We start from the raw sequence: 12,500 nt of genomic DNA, 5'->3' as shown, positions 1-12,500 counted from the left end.
ATATAGGCTTTCATAGGAAAGAGTTAATGGATTAAGACAGGGATTTTCGTTAAGGACTACTGAAGTAAGGCTAGGAAAAATTACTGTATTTTTATTTTTATGTAAGTGATTCAGTGTTTATTTTTTTTTTTTTTTTGGTATCGAAGGATTTCCCGTTTGGTTTTAGGCTGTGTTACTCAAAAATGTGTTTATTGCATTTTTCTCTCATGCATATATGTATATATATTTATATATGTATAATGTATATATATTTAATATATATATATATATATATGTATATATATATTATATATATATATATATATATATATATATATATATATATATATATATATATATATATATATATATATATATATATATATATATATATATATATATATATATATACGTGTGTGTGTATGTGTGTGTTTGTCTGTGCAACTCTCGAATAGTCTTGTTTACATGTTCTAGATTTCACGTGTTGGAACCTATTCCACGGTCTGTTAAACCCTTAATTCTCTTGTCCATAATGCAAGGTCATTTTGAAAAACAGAACCGTTTCAAAAAAGTTTAATCGATAAGCTCTTAGAATTAAAGTTTCGCCGGTTACTTGAAAAAGAAGGCACTCTCTCTCTCTCTCTCTCTCTCTCTCTCTCTTGTCCACGCGCCGTCGCCATGAATATTTTAGCACTGCTGCAACTTTGCAGAACACTCTCTCTCTCTCTCTCTCTCTCTCTCTCTCTCTCTCTCTCTCTCTCTCTCTCTCTCTCTCTCTAAGCAAAACGTTTTCTTGCTTGCTCTGGATAAATGCAAAATGACTCCGCCAGGGAACTTTGTAGCTTTTGCAATGTTGCAATGCGCCTGTAAATATGAAAGTAATTTTGCAAGACTTATCGCTCAATGGAGGCGGTTTTTAATTTTTCCATTTTCAATAATGTATTGCTTAGGTTTTTAGGTTTATTGTATTATTGCCAAGGTTTTTTATATTGCTTAGGTTTCTTAATATTGCTTAGGTTTTCTAGTATTGCAAAGGTTTTTAAATATTACTTGGTTTCTTAAGTATTGCTTAGGTTCTTTAAATATTGGCTTAGTTTTTTTAATATTACTTAGGAATTTTTAAATATTGCTTACGTTTTTCAAATATTGCCTACGTTTTTAAAATTGCATTGCTTAGGTTTTTTAAATATTGCTTAGGTTTTTTATATTGCTTAGGTTTTTAAATATTGCTGAGGTTTTTCAAGTATTGCCTAGGTTTTTAAAATTGCTTTGGTTTTTTAGTATTGCTTAGGTTTTTAATATTGCTTAGCTTTTTTATATTGCTTATGTTTTTTTAAATATTGCTTAGGTTCTTTAGATATTGCTTAGGTTTTTAATATTGCTTAGGGTTTTTATATTTCCTAGGTTTTTAATATTACTTAGCTTTTATATATTGCTAAAGGTTTTTAATATTTCTTAGGTTTTTAGTATTGCTTATGTTTTTTAAATATTGCTTAGGTTTTTTAAATATTTCTTAGTTTTTTAATATTGCTTAGGTTTTTTTTTTCTAAACATTTTTCAGCCGTCTCTTGGGTTCCAGAATCTTACGGAGATCGATGAGATGGCCGAGGTACCTCGACGCTACCTCCATACTGCCTCAGGTTTTTTTTTTTTTTTTTAAGGCGCCGTCGGCACTTTCGGGTCCCTCGGTAGGTCCTCCTTGGTAGATCCCAGGAGGCGCCGCCTTTGCTCGCGCCCACGTGTGCACGTGTGGGCGTTGGCGTTGGTACGTATGGGTGCTTTTGTGGGTGAATTTTTTCGAATTTTGTAGATGATGATGTTTGAATAATAATAATAATAATAATAATAATAATAATAATAATAATAAAAATTATCAGTAATTATAATAATAATTGTTAGTAATAATAATAATAATAAAAATTATTATTATTATTATTAAACCGCCCCCATATATGAGGATTAATCTTCTAATCCGATTATGAAATCCCATATGAAAAATGAATATAAATTTGGATTTAACTCATCCCTGTCACTCAAGACGGTTGTCCAAATGGAGTCGGTTCCGTGTTGTTAAAATGGATGAACGAATAGATAATCTATTCTCTCTCTCTCTCTCTCTCTCTCTCTTGCTCTCTCTCTCTCTCTCTCTCTCTCTCTCTTGTTCGAGAATCGGAAGGTGGATTCGTAAATGGATGGAGGAATAGATAATCTCTCTCTCTCTCTCTCTCTCTCTCTCTCTCTCTCTCTCTCTCTCTCTCTCTTCTTGCTCGGTTCGAGAATCGGAAGGTGAATTCGTAAATGGATGGAGGAATAGATAATCTCTCTCTCTCTCTCTCTCTCTTGCTCGGTTCGAGAATCGGAAGGTGAATTCGTAAATGGATGGAGGAATAGATAATCTCTCTCTCTCTCTCTCTCTCTCTCTCTCTCTCTCTCTCTCTCTCTCTCTCTCTCTTGCTCGGTTCGAGAATCGGAAGGTGCATTCGTAAATGGATGGAGGAATAGATAATCTCTCTCTCTCTCTCTCTCTCTCTCTCTCTCTCTCTCTCTCTCTCTCTCTCTCTACGCCCAGTTTGAGAATCGAAAGGTGGATATGCAATCATTAGAAGAAAAACATCAGGATGTATATATGTTCATTACCTCTTTGAAATATAATTGAATTTGGAAGTTGGCTCCTCGCTTGTGTGAAAGAGAGAGAGAGAGAGAGAGAGAGAGAGAGAGAGAGAGAGAGAGAGAGGAGGAGGAGGAGGAGGAGGAGGAGGAGTTTCAGCATTCGATGTTATTCATGTTGAAAATCTTCATCATCATCATCACCATCTTCAAATTCCTCCCAAGTAGTTCAAGAGAAACTTCACATAAGGGGAAATGAGAAAACTTGCTCTCCCCTTTCACAACGTGTTGAAATTTTTTTTTTTCTTTTCTTTTCTTCCCTTCAAAGACATCCCCTGCTCTGCTGAAACTGGCAACTATTGACGACCGAGAAGCATTTTCAGTGTCGGGTGACAAACAGAAATTTTTCCTCTTTATTTTGAGTTTCCTGTAAAAGAAAACTATTGTGCCGGCTTTGTCTGTCCGTCCTCACTCTTTCTCTCCACACTTTTTCTGTCTGCCCTCAGATCTTAAAAACTACTGAGGCTAGAGGTCTGCAAAATGTTACGTTGATCATCCACCCTCCAATCATCAAACATAGCAAATTGCAGCCTTCTAACCTTCAGAAGTTTTTATTTTATTTAAGGTTAAAGTTACCCATCATCATGCGTCTGGCAACGATATAGGACAGGTCACCACCGGGCCGTGGTTAAATTTTCATGGGCCGCGGCTCATACAGCATTATACCGAGGCTACCGAAAGATGGATCTATTTGCGGTGGCCTTGATTATACGCTGTACAGAAAAGTCGATTGCTCCGAAGAATCTTAGGCGTATTTTTACCGTGTCCCAGGAGGATACGGATCAGATTCTGGAGTTTTTTTGGGTAACTACGCTGATTGCGTCATTGTATTTGTGAAAGAAACCGTAGGCGATAGGGTTCTTTGGTAACTTTGCTAATGTTTGTCAGTTTTTCATAAGTTGTATTTTAGCAGAGATATTTCACATTTTCAGTTGATCCCTGATCTCCTTTTCCTGCCGAGAGCAACCAGATTTGCTGAACAGCAACACCGATATGTAGTAAATGTTCCTCGCTGTCGAACTTCTCAGTTCCAGAGGTCCTTTATTCCTCACACCGTTGGACTGTGGAACTGCCTCCCAGAGAATGTCGTGCAGTTGGAACTTCAGAAGTTCAAGCGAAGATGCCATGTATTGTTACCCTAAAGCCATTCTCCTTGCATTTTAATACATTTTTATCTATTTTTTAATTTATTGTTTTCTTTTTTAATAAGTTGGATCCCTTCTTTTTATATTTCCTATTACTTTCTCTAACTTCTTCCTAATGAGCACCATATTCTTTGGAAGCTTGAATTTGAAGTCAATGGCCCCTGTGGGCTTGTTCCATATAAATAGGGTAAATCTTCAGAATAATAATAATAATAATAATAATAATTATTATTATTATTATTATTATCATTATTATTATTATTATCACATCCTCGTATTCGTGAAAGAAATGGTAAATAACTCCAGAGCATCTGGGTAACTTTGCTAATTCCGAATAACCTTCTGCATTTCCATATTCTTCTCTTTGATTGGTTCTTCACCTTCAAGTGAAGGCACGTGGGTGTTGGTCCTCTCTCTCGTGAAGTGGGGGAACTGAAATTAGGAATCGGAATGAGGAATTGAGGTGTCTGTCCTGTCGGTGTTTCTGGAATTGGAAGAGAGGAGATGGCCTCCTTGGAATCTTATTAATTTGGCGTTTTGCTCATTAAGTTATTGACTCAAATTACTTTTCATTGTAGGATTGTTATTAATTTTAGTTTTCTGTAAAAGAAAACTATTGTGCCGGCTTTGTCTGTCCGTCCGCACTTTTTCTTTCCGGCCTTAGATCTTAAAAACTACTGTGGCTAGAGGGCTGCAAATTGGTATGTTGATCATCCACCCTCCAATCATCAAACATACCAAATTGCAGCCTCAGTGGTTTTTATTTTACTTAAGGTTAAAATGAGCCATAATCGTGCTTCTGGTAACGATAAAGGATAGGCCACCACCGGGCCATGGTTAAAGTTTCACTGGCTGCGGCTCATACAGCATTATACCGAGACAACCGAAAGATAGATCTATTTTCGGTGGCCTTGATTATAGGCTGTAGCGGCTGTACAGAAAATGCGATTGCGCCGAAGAAACTTTGGTGCAGTTTTTACTTGTTTTTATTTGTTCTTGGCTGCGTGTGTGTGTATATATTATATATATATGTATATATATATATATATATATATATATATATATATATATATATAACGTGTATATATTAAACATATATATATTTCTTTGATATATAGATTTCTTTGAGATGCTGACAGTAAAGTATCTCTCTCTCTCTCTCAGAGACCCCCAGGTACATTACCTCTACATATTAATAGACTATACAGCCCAGTAACCCAGATTGGACGACGGCAAATCAAAACTAGGCATAATAGATCTAAATCCCCACCCCTTCACCTCCCTTGTATTGATCACATTCCCCTCCCAAACCCTTGATCTCCCGGAGGTGATCAGAATCATCACTCGCTGCCAACATCGATAATTATCAGCTTCCCCCTTAATGAGGGCATCTCTCTCTCTCTCTCTCTCTCTCTCTCTCTCTCTCTCTCTCTCTCTCTCTATATGTAACCTTGTGGTGTGGTCGTCCAATAGGCCTAGGTTGACCTGGCATTTAATAATTTCTTTGCTGTTAGTTGACTGTTGTGGGTCGCTGTAATAATAATAATAATAATAATAATAATAATAATAATAATAATAATAGTGAGGTGGTGATGGTGATGATGTTCTAGTGGGTAGGACGTTTGCCTCAGCAGCAGGAGTACTGAGTTCGATTCCAAATCGAGTTACGACGCTTAGTCCTGTAAAGAATTATTATTGTTATTATTATTATTATTATTATTATTATTATTTTTAATTTTATATTGTCTAAAAATAATAATCATATAATAATAATAATAATAATAATAATAATTATTATTATTATTATTATTATTATTATTATTATTATTATTAATGGAGCTATAATTAATATATTATTATTGACAGTTGAATGCTTGTCATTATTCGATGCTAGCTAATTAGAGAGAGAGAGAGAGAGAGAGAGAGAGAGAGAGAGAGAGAGAGAGAGAGAGAGAGAGAAACAGAGAAACAGAGAATAATTATTCTTACAATTATTTCTGTTTAACATTTGATTTTTTTTTATTTTACAGGGGTAGACGCATCTGTCATTTCCAGGACTCGCCATCAGGTAATGTACAAATTTTGGTCATCATTCAAGTATCAAGTTGAGAGCCTCAGAAGTGTTGTACTTAAAGAACTTATAAGTTGTGAAGTAGAAATAATCATAAATTGAAAATTAAATATTTCACCTACGACTTGTGAGCCCCAGAAGAGTTTTACTTAAAAACTTATCAGTTGTGAAGTAGAATTAATCAAAGAATTGCTATAACGAAGAATTAAATATTTGACCTACGACTTGGGAGCCGCAGAAGTGTTTTACTTAAAAAACTTATCAGTTGTGAAGTAGAATTAATCATTAAGTTGCTGTAACGAAGAATTATGTATATGATTCTGTGAAATATCTTAAGTCAGTTTTCAATTTTAGTCAGAATCTTGCTTATAATCTTTGAATGTTTGATTGCATTAACCTTTATAGTAGAAATGTAATTCCGCTGTATAGAAACTAGTGTTACCCTTTGAGTCGAATGAGGAAGCGGCTGTGGCGAAAGAGAATAAACGGGACATAAAAAAAATGATGGTTTAAAGCAGACACTGTTTTTCAAACTGCTTTTCCAAACTCGAAAATACAGTTTAATGCATGGCTTGCCTCTCTCTCTCTCTCTCTCTCTCTCTCTCTCTCTCTCTCTCTCTCTCTCTCTCCTTAAGTGCTTTTAGGCGATGTCGTTTTGGTGGCGTATCTTATATTTTAGATTAATTAATGATTGATAGCTCTTTGACGAATGCAAGAGTACCCAGAGAGAGAGAGAGAGAGAGAGAGAGAGAGAGAGAGAGAGAGAGAGAGAGAGCGGAAATACGTTTGTTTATCAAGATTTGTCTCATGCATCTCTCACTCTTCTAAGTACGTTTAGACGATTTCGTGTTGATGGCGTAGCCTATATTGTAGATTGATTAATAGTTGATAATCATTCCATTATTTCCAAGAAGAAATAAAAAAAGGTTAACTTGCAGCTTCTTTTAATCTTCACCAATTATTCCCGTTCTCTGTTCGCTTTCATTTCCATCCTTGTTCAAAAAACAAAAAAGATAATCACTAATTTCTTCCTTTACACTCTTTCCTTCGAATTTTCTTTCATGAAAAGATGAGAATTAACCCTCATTTCATCCAACAGATGAAAGGACCGAGAGATTAATGAAACGTTCGTTCGTGATCGAAAACGTTTGCCGTGATTAGAGAAAATGGGATCATGAGATTCCCGTTTTCTTTTCTTTACTTTTATGCGTTTTCATCGCCCGTTTAACATTCGCGGTAAAGAAAACGGGGATCAAATGTTTACATTTCTGAGGTGTTACAAGCCGTGAGTCAGAGATAATTTAGCGAGAGTATTGTTAATGGTTTTTTTTATTTAATTCAGCTGGAAATAATGGCAGTGATGAATACTGAAGCATTTATTGTTATTCATTCAGAATTGATGACTTGTGAAACGTCACTGAATTTATGTGATTTATGAAATTTTGGGTGTCAAGCCAAGCTCTGGGGGACTTTCGGCCATTCAGAGTTGGAGTGACTGGACAGCATTATAAAGAGCTCCAGAAGATAAAGGAGATCAAGTAATAGAATCTAGAGCCCTTAGATTCGGATAGGTCTGCTTGTTTTGAATAATACTTTCATGACATTTTATGGAATTTTAGGCTGTCCAGCCAGGAAGAAAGGGAGTTGGAGTGGTTGGACAGCAAGGTAAAGAGGTCTAGAAAGTCAAGAGAAGTTTAAGGATTGAAAGGTGGCAGTGGGAGAAAGCTGACATGTATATTCAAAACGGCTTTTTGTCTCTAGTAGCACTTGGTATAATATTTAGGCTATCCAGAATATTTCAAGTGTTTTAAGTATTGCATTAAGAAGTAATAGTCAGAGGTTGGATTGCAAATTTCAAGAAAGGAAGTCAGAATAGAAGTAAGGTGAAAGGCTAAGAAATGGGTGAAGCTAGCGGCCGAAGGAACGCTGCGGACTCGATCTAACAGAACAAATAACTACCTATTTCCCTTTACCTTCTCTTACTTCCTAATGAGCGCCATATCCTTTGGAAGCTTGAATTTCAAGTCCACACGAATAAGGTTATAATATTAAGAAGAAGAAAGAATTAAAAGCTTTCAACCCAAGCTTCTTTCACAAGCAGTTCCTGATGCAAATAGCAACGTTCCAGATACCATTCATTCCGTCAATCACGACTTCCGGCTGAAGGGGACCTTGGGGCGGGAAAGTGAGTTCGTTCAGTTTATTGGGCCATCCGTTACTCCACGAAGTTTCTGGGTCAGTTGATTTTGTAGATACAGTGGAACGAGTGTTGCAATTTTTCTGGTATAAACTTTTTTGATGACAATCTGTAAATCCACATTTTTTATACAAGTCACTGGTAATGTGAAATGATCCTCTCTAACAGAGAAAGACTGAGTGTTGTTACGGGCTGCCCTGTGAGCAAGAGCCTGTGCTGGCATAAAGCCAGCTCTATCAAAAAAGCAACAACAGCAACAGAAACTTCAGTTCCGCTGCTCTGTACGGGTTTCAGGAATGAACAAGTAAAAAGTGCGCCGAGGTTTCTTCGGGGCAATCGAGTTTTCTGCGCAACGCATAATGCTGTATGAGCCGCGGCCCATGAAACTTTCACCCACGGCCAGGTAGTGGCGCACGATCATGGTTAACTTTAACCTTAAATAAAATGAAAACTACTGAGACTAGAGGGCTGCAACTTGGTATGTTTGAATGATTGGAGGGTGGATGATGAACATACCAATTTGTAGCCCTCTAGCCTCAGTAGTTTTTAAGATCTGAAGGAGGACAGAAAAAGTGCGGACGGACAGACAAAGTCATCTTAATAGTTTCCTTTTGCAGTACACTAAAAACCAGAACTTGACATTTTAAAAGCGCTGCTTCATGAAACGTATTAGGGAGGTATCCACGATCGCCATACTTCCAATGACCTCCTCACTTCCTTGCTGTCCAACCACTCGAACTCCCTCATTTCACTGTCTTGAGGGCTGAATGGCCGAAAGTGCCCCAGTGCTCGGGTTGACAGCCAGAATTTCATGAGTCAATAAAAGCAACACTTGAACAAGTTAGGTTTTTCTATACAAGCCTTTTCACACAATACTACCTAGCACTTGATATTTAAATTCTGGTTCCCTTTGAAAGTTCTGTCTTCCATTTCGACGGAAGATGGGAATAGAATCGACAATAAAAATCATTGTGATGAACCGAGCGAGTCTGATAATCTCTTCCAGAGAGATGGGCCTTTGTCTCTTTGATCGAAGATACAAAGGAAAATTCTCTCTTTTCTTCGACGCATTTTGCATCTTAATGCGAATAACAGAAACTTTCCCCTAAGATAGAGAGAGAGAGAGAGAGAGAGAGAGAGAGAGAGTTTGTTATGTAGGTTCCGTATTATCTTTAAAAATATATATTATTCAGAGACTGGGTTGTATATTTGTCATGTCAAGTTTGAACTTTTTATATTTCTTGTTTAAAAAAAAAAAAGGTGAAGAATTCGAGAAGTTAAGAGGGCTTTGTGGCTGTTACAATTGCATACGTACTTGGTAAAAAGTGACCAGTGGATTCTTTATAATTATATATATATATATATATATATATATATATATATATATATATATATATATATATATATATATATATATATATATATATATATATATATATATACATACACATACACACATACAATTTATTTATATATGTATATATGTGTATTCAATCTATTGGCTGTTTTCACGTCTGTTTTGTTTACTTTTCTTGCATATTATTTTCCACACTGCACTGGTTAGTAAAGCAGTTATAACCCAGCCAGCGGGATTTGTACACCCAATTAAGATAACTGATTTTTTGTGTGAAATTTAGGCTGTGAAGCCAAGCACTGAGGCACTTTTTGCCATTCGGGGCTTAAGGTATGAAGAGATGGAGTTAGAGTGGTTGAACAGCAAGATAAAGAGGTTCAGAAGGTCAAGGAGATGAAGTATAAGGATCTAAAGATGGAACTGGGAGAAATCCCCACAATTGCACTAAGAAAAACAGTTGGAGGTGTTGGACAGCAAGACTGAAGAAAAGAAGCTGAAATGGAGGTTAAATAAAAGGCTAAAAGCAGATGCAGCTAAGAGCAGAGGGGATGCTGCAAACAGGCCTTCACAGTGCACCACGTGAGATGCACCGACGGCACTAGCCCCCTCTCCCACCCTCACGGCATATATTTCCAGTCTCCCTGCGAATTTGGAACGAATTTTTCCGAGTGAAACCATCAACTGTATTGTTGATGTCGGCTGATTGGGGTCCATTATCACAATACGTTTCATGAGAGATTCTCCCTCTCATTTAGGCAACTATTTTTTTTTTTATAGAAAGAGGACTTTTAATTAATCGCTTCGGTCGGCAGTATCGAGCGAAAGCTCTCTGCTGAAAGGGATATTTGGTCGATGAGCACAAAAAACTCACTGATAGGTTCCTGCTGGTGGTAATCAGTCAGCCGTGCAGGAATGAGTCGGCCGATCGTTCATTTGCGAGCGATGGGCCGTTGATAACACAAATTATAACGGGAATTACTGGTTGCGACCGTGTAATGGCTAAGTGGCTTTTGTGATTCACTTCAAAGTGTGTTGTAGAGGGTTATTGAATGTCACGTTTAAAAGGCGTTTTCTGTCAACAGATGTCAGCAGCGTTTGAGGGTGGCTTCATCTTTCGGTCAAGTTTTTCAGAGTGGTGTAGTTTCCTCTCCCCGTAGGGTGGAATACAAAATTTAGGCCAAGGGCTAAGTGCTGGGTCCTATAATGAGGTCATTCCGCAAGGAAAGGGAAATTGAGAGTACAGTCATTTTAAATGTGTGACAGGAGGAAAACCTCGCAGTTGCATTGCGAAACAATTGTTAGCAGAGGGTGGAAAGTAAGATGGAAGAAAGATGTAGGCACTACTCACGGTTCTTTGCAGCATTCCTTCGGCCCCCAGCTGCAAACCCTTTTCATTCCTGTTACTGTACCTCCTTTCATATTCTCTGTTGCTAACAATTGCTTCACAATGCAACTGCGAGGTTTTCCTCCTGTTACACCTTTAAAATCTCTGTACTGTCTTTGGCCTAAATTTTATATTCCATTCCATAGTTTCCTCTGTGCTAACAATGAGAGTTATTATGATTTAGATCACTAATTTTAACAGGGATCTTCCTTCAGGGTCTTTAATACCTGTTTCCTGATAATTAAGTGCGTGCTACTCGTTTTACGGACCCTCAGCAACCACATTTTGCTGCTGTGTCATGTTGTCACATTGCCCAGTGCCAGAGGTCCCTTGTTAGCTGTATATAGTCTTCAGTAACTCAAACTCTGTGGGTCCCAAGTTCAAGCCAAGCTCATTACTCGGTAGATTTCATGGCATCATGACCTGACTGTATGTTTTAAATATACACAGGTGTGACAGGTACAACACACGAATACTCTGGGTACTTTGTACCCTGAGGAGGTATATATTAAACATAAACTGTAGTGGTAGGGACTGATTTGACCCCTGATGATGTGTTAAATATACACGAAACTGGGAAGTACCCTGAAGATGCATTTGTGAAATATTCACGAAAGCACTAGGTGTGGATTTATATCCCGGTCTCCTTGTGGCTTTTGCAATAGCAAACAAAAGCAGAAGATACGAAAAAACATTGCAATTTCTTATTAAAGTATATTCAGCTGTGAAATGAACTTAATCATGACAAGTTACAAGTATTTTACGCCAGACACCTCCAGCTGGGACGAGCAGATCCTGACATGAAAGTTCAAAGGTCAATTGTTTTGCTGATTCCCGCGACATCCGCGTGACCCAGCTTTTGTGTCTGACCCCTCGCTTGACCTCGTTGCCTCTCCTGTTCTCTAATCACAGCAGTAAGATGTGAATCCCTCCCAGGATGATTGGTCTACATACGTTTCGCAATTTGCCGGAACACGCGTATGCTTCGCTTCTGAGCAGATTGAAACTCGCGTTTAGTTTCAGTTGTTTCAGCGTTTGTTTGGAAGACCCGTGGAAAGGTTAATCCTCGTGGCCTTCGTATGCCATTTGCTTAGCCTGACGTCTGACCTTTTGACCTAAGATATAAAATGAAGCAGGATTTTTTTTGCGGGGCTTCGCTGATATTCAGAGTCGTAATGTTTTCGCGTGGGACTTCGATACTGCCTGCTGAATCTTTGATTCAGGCTGCAATTTGTCATTTATAAGTGAGGAATTATTCAGTTTAGACGTCCTACACAAACAAGGCTTTCGGTGTACACCGAGATAATATAATATGATTCCCGGTAGTCTTACCCTATAGCGGGTGAAGTGCAGACAGTGCACCGCACGCAGTGCACTGTAGGCATTACTTAAGGGTCTTTGCAGCGTCCCTTCGAGCCCTAGCTGTAAAGCCTTCCATTCCTTTCACTGCACCTCTGTTCATATTCTCATTCTTCCATCTTATTTTCCACTTCTCCTAACAATTGTTTCATAGTGCAGCTGCGAGGCTCTCCTCCTGTTATACCTTTCACAGCCATTTTACTCTCAGTTTCCCTCTCAGCGCTGAATGACCTCATGTGTCCCAGCGCTTGGTCTTTGGTCTAAAGTTTATATTCCATTCTAAGTAGACATATATAATTATCTTTTTTTACACAATTTTTCGCAGATGTTAATCTACAAATGGC

The 12,500-nt window shown here is 37.7% G+C and overlaps 1 protein-coding gene across 1 annotated transcript in view; it reads left to right on the top strand.

Moving 5' to 3' along the window:
* Nucleotides 1-12,500, top strand: part of LOC136847356 (protein FAM110D-like) — a 222,550-nt gene that overhangs the window by 145,391 nt on the left and 64,659 nt on the right. Inside the window, exon 2 of the mRNA XM_067118953.1 lies at nucleotides 5,822-5,859. The gene's annotated coding sequence lies outside the window, so the exon portion shown is untranslated. The remainder of the gene's footprint in view (nucleotides 1-5,821; nucleotides 5,860-12,500) is intronic.

This window comes from Macrobrachium rosenbergii, chromosome 16, assembly GCF_040412425.1.
Source record: "Macrobrachium rosenbergii isolate ZJJX-2024 chromosome 16, ASM4041242v1, whole genome shotgun sequence".
In the NCBI taxonomy this organism is placed as follows: domain Eukaryota; kingdom Metazoa; phylum Arthropoda; class Malacostraca; order Decapoda; family Palaemonidae; genus Macrobrachium; species Macrobrachium rosenbergii.
The sequence above is the reverse complement of the archived record's forward strand: the minus strand, read 5'-3'. Positions and strand labels throughout refer to the sequence as shown.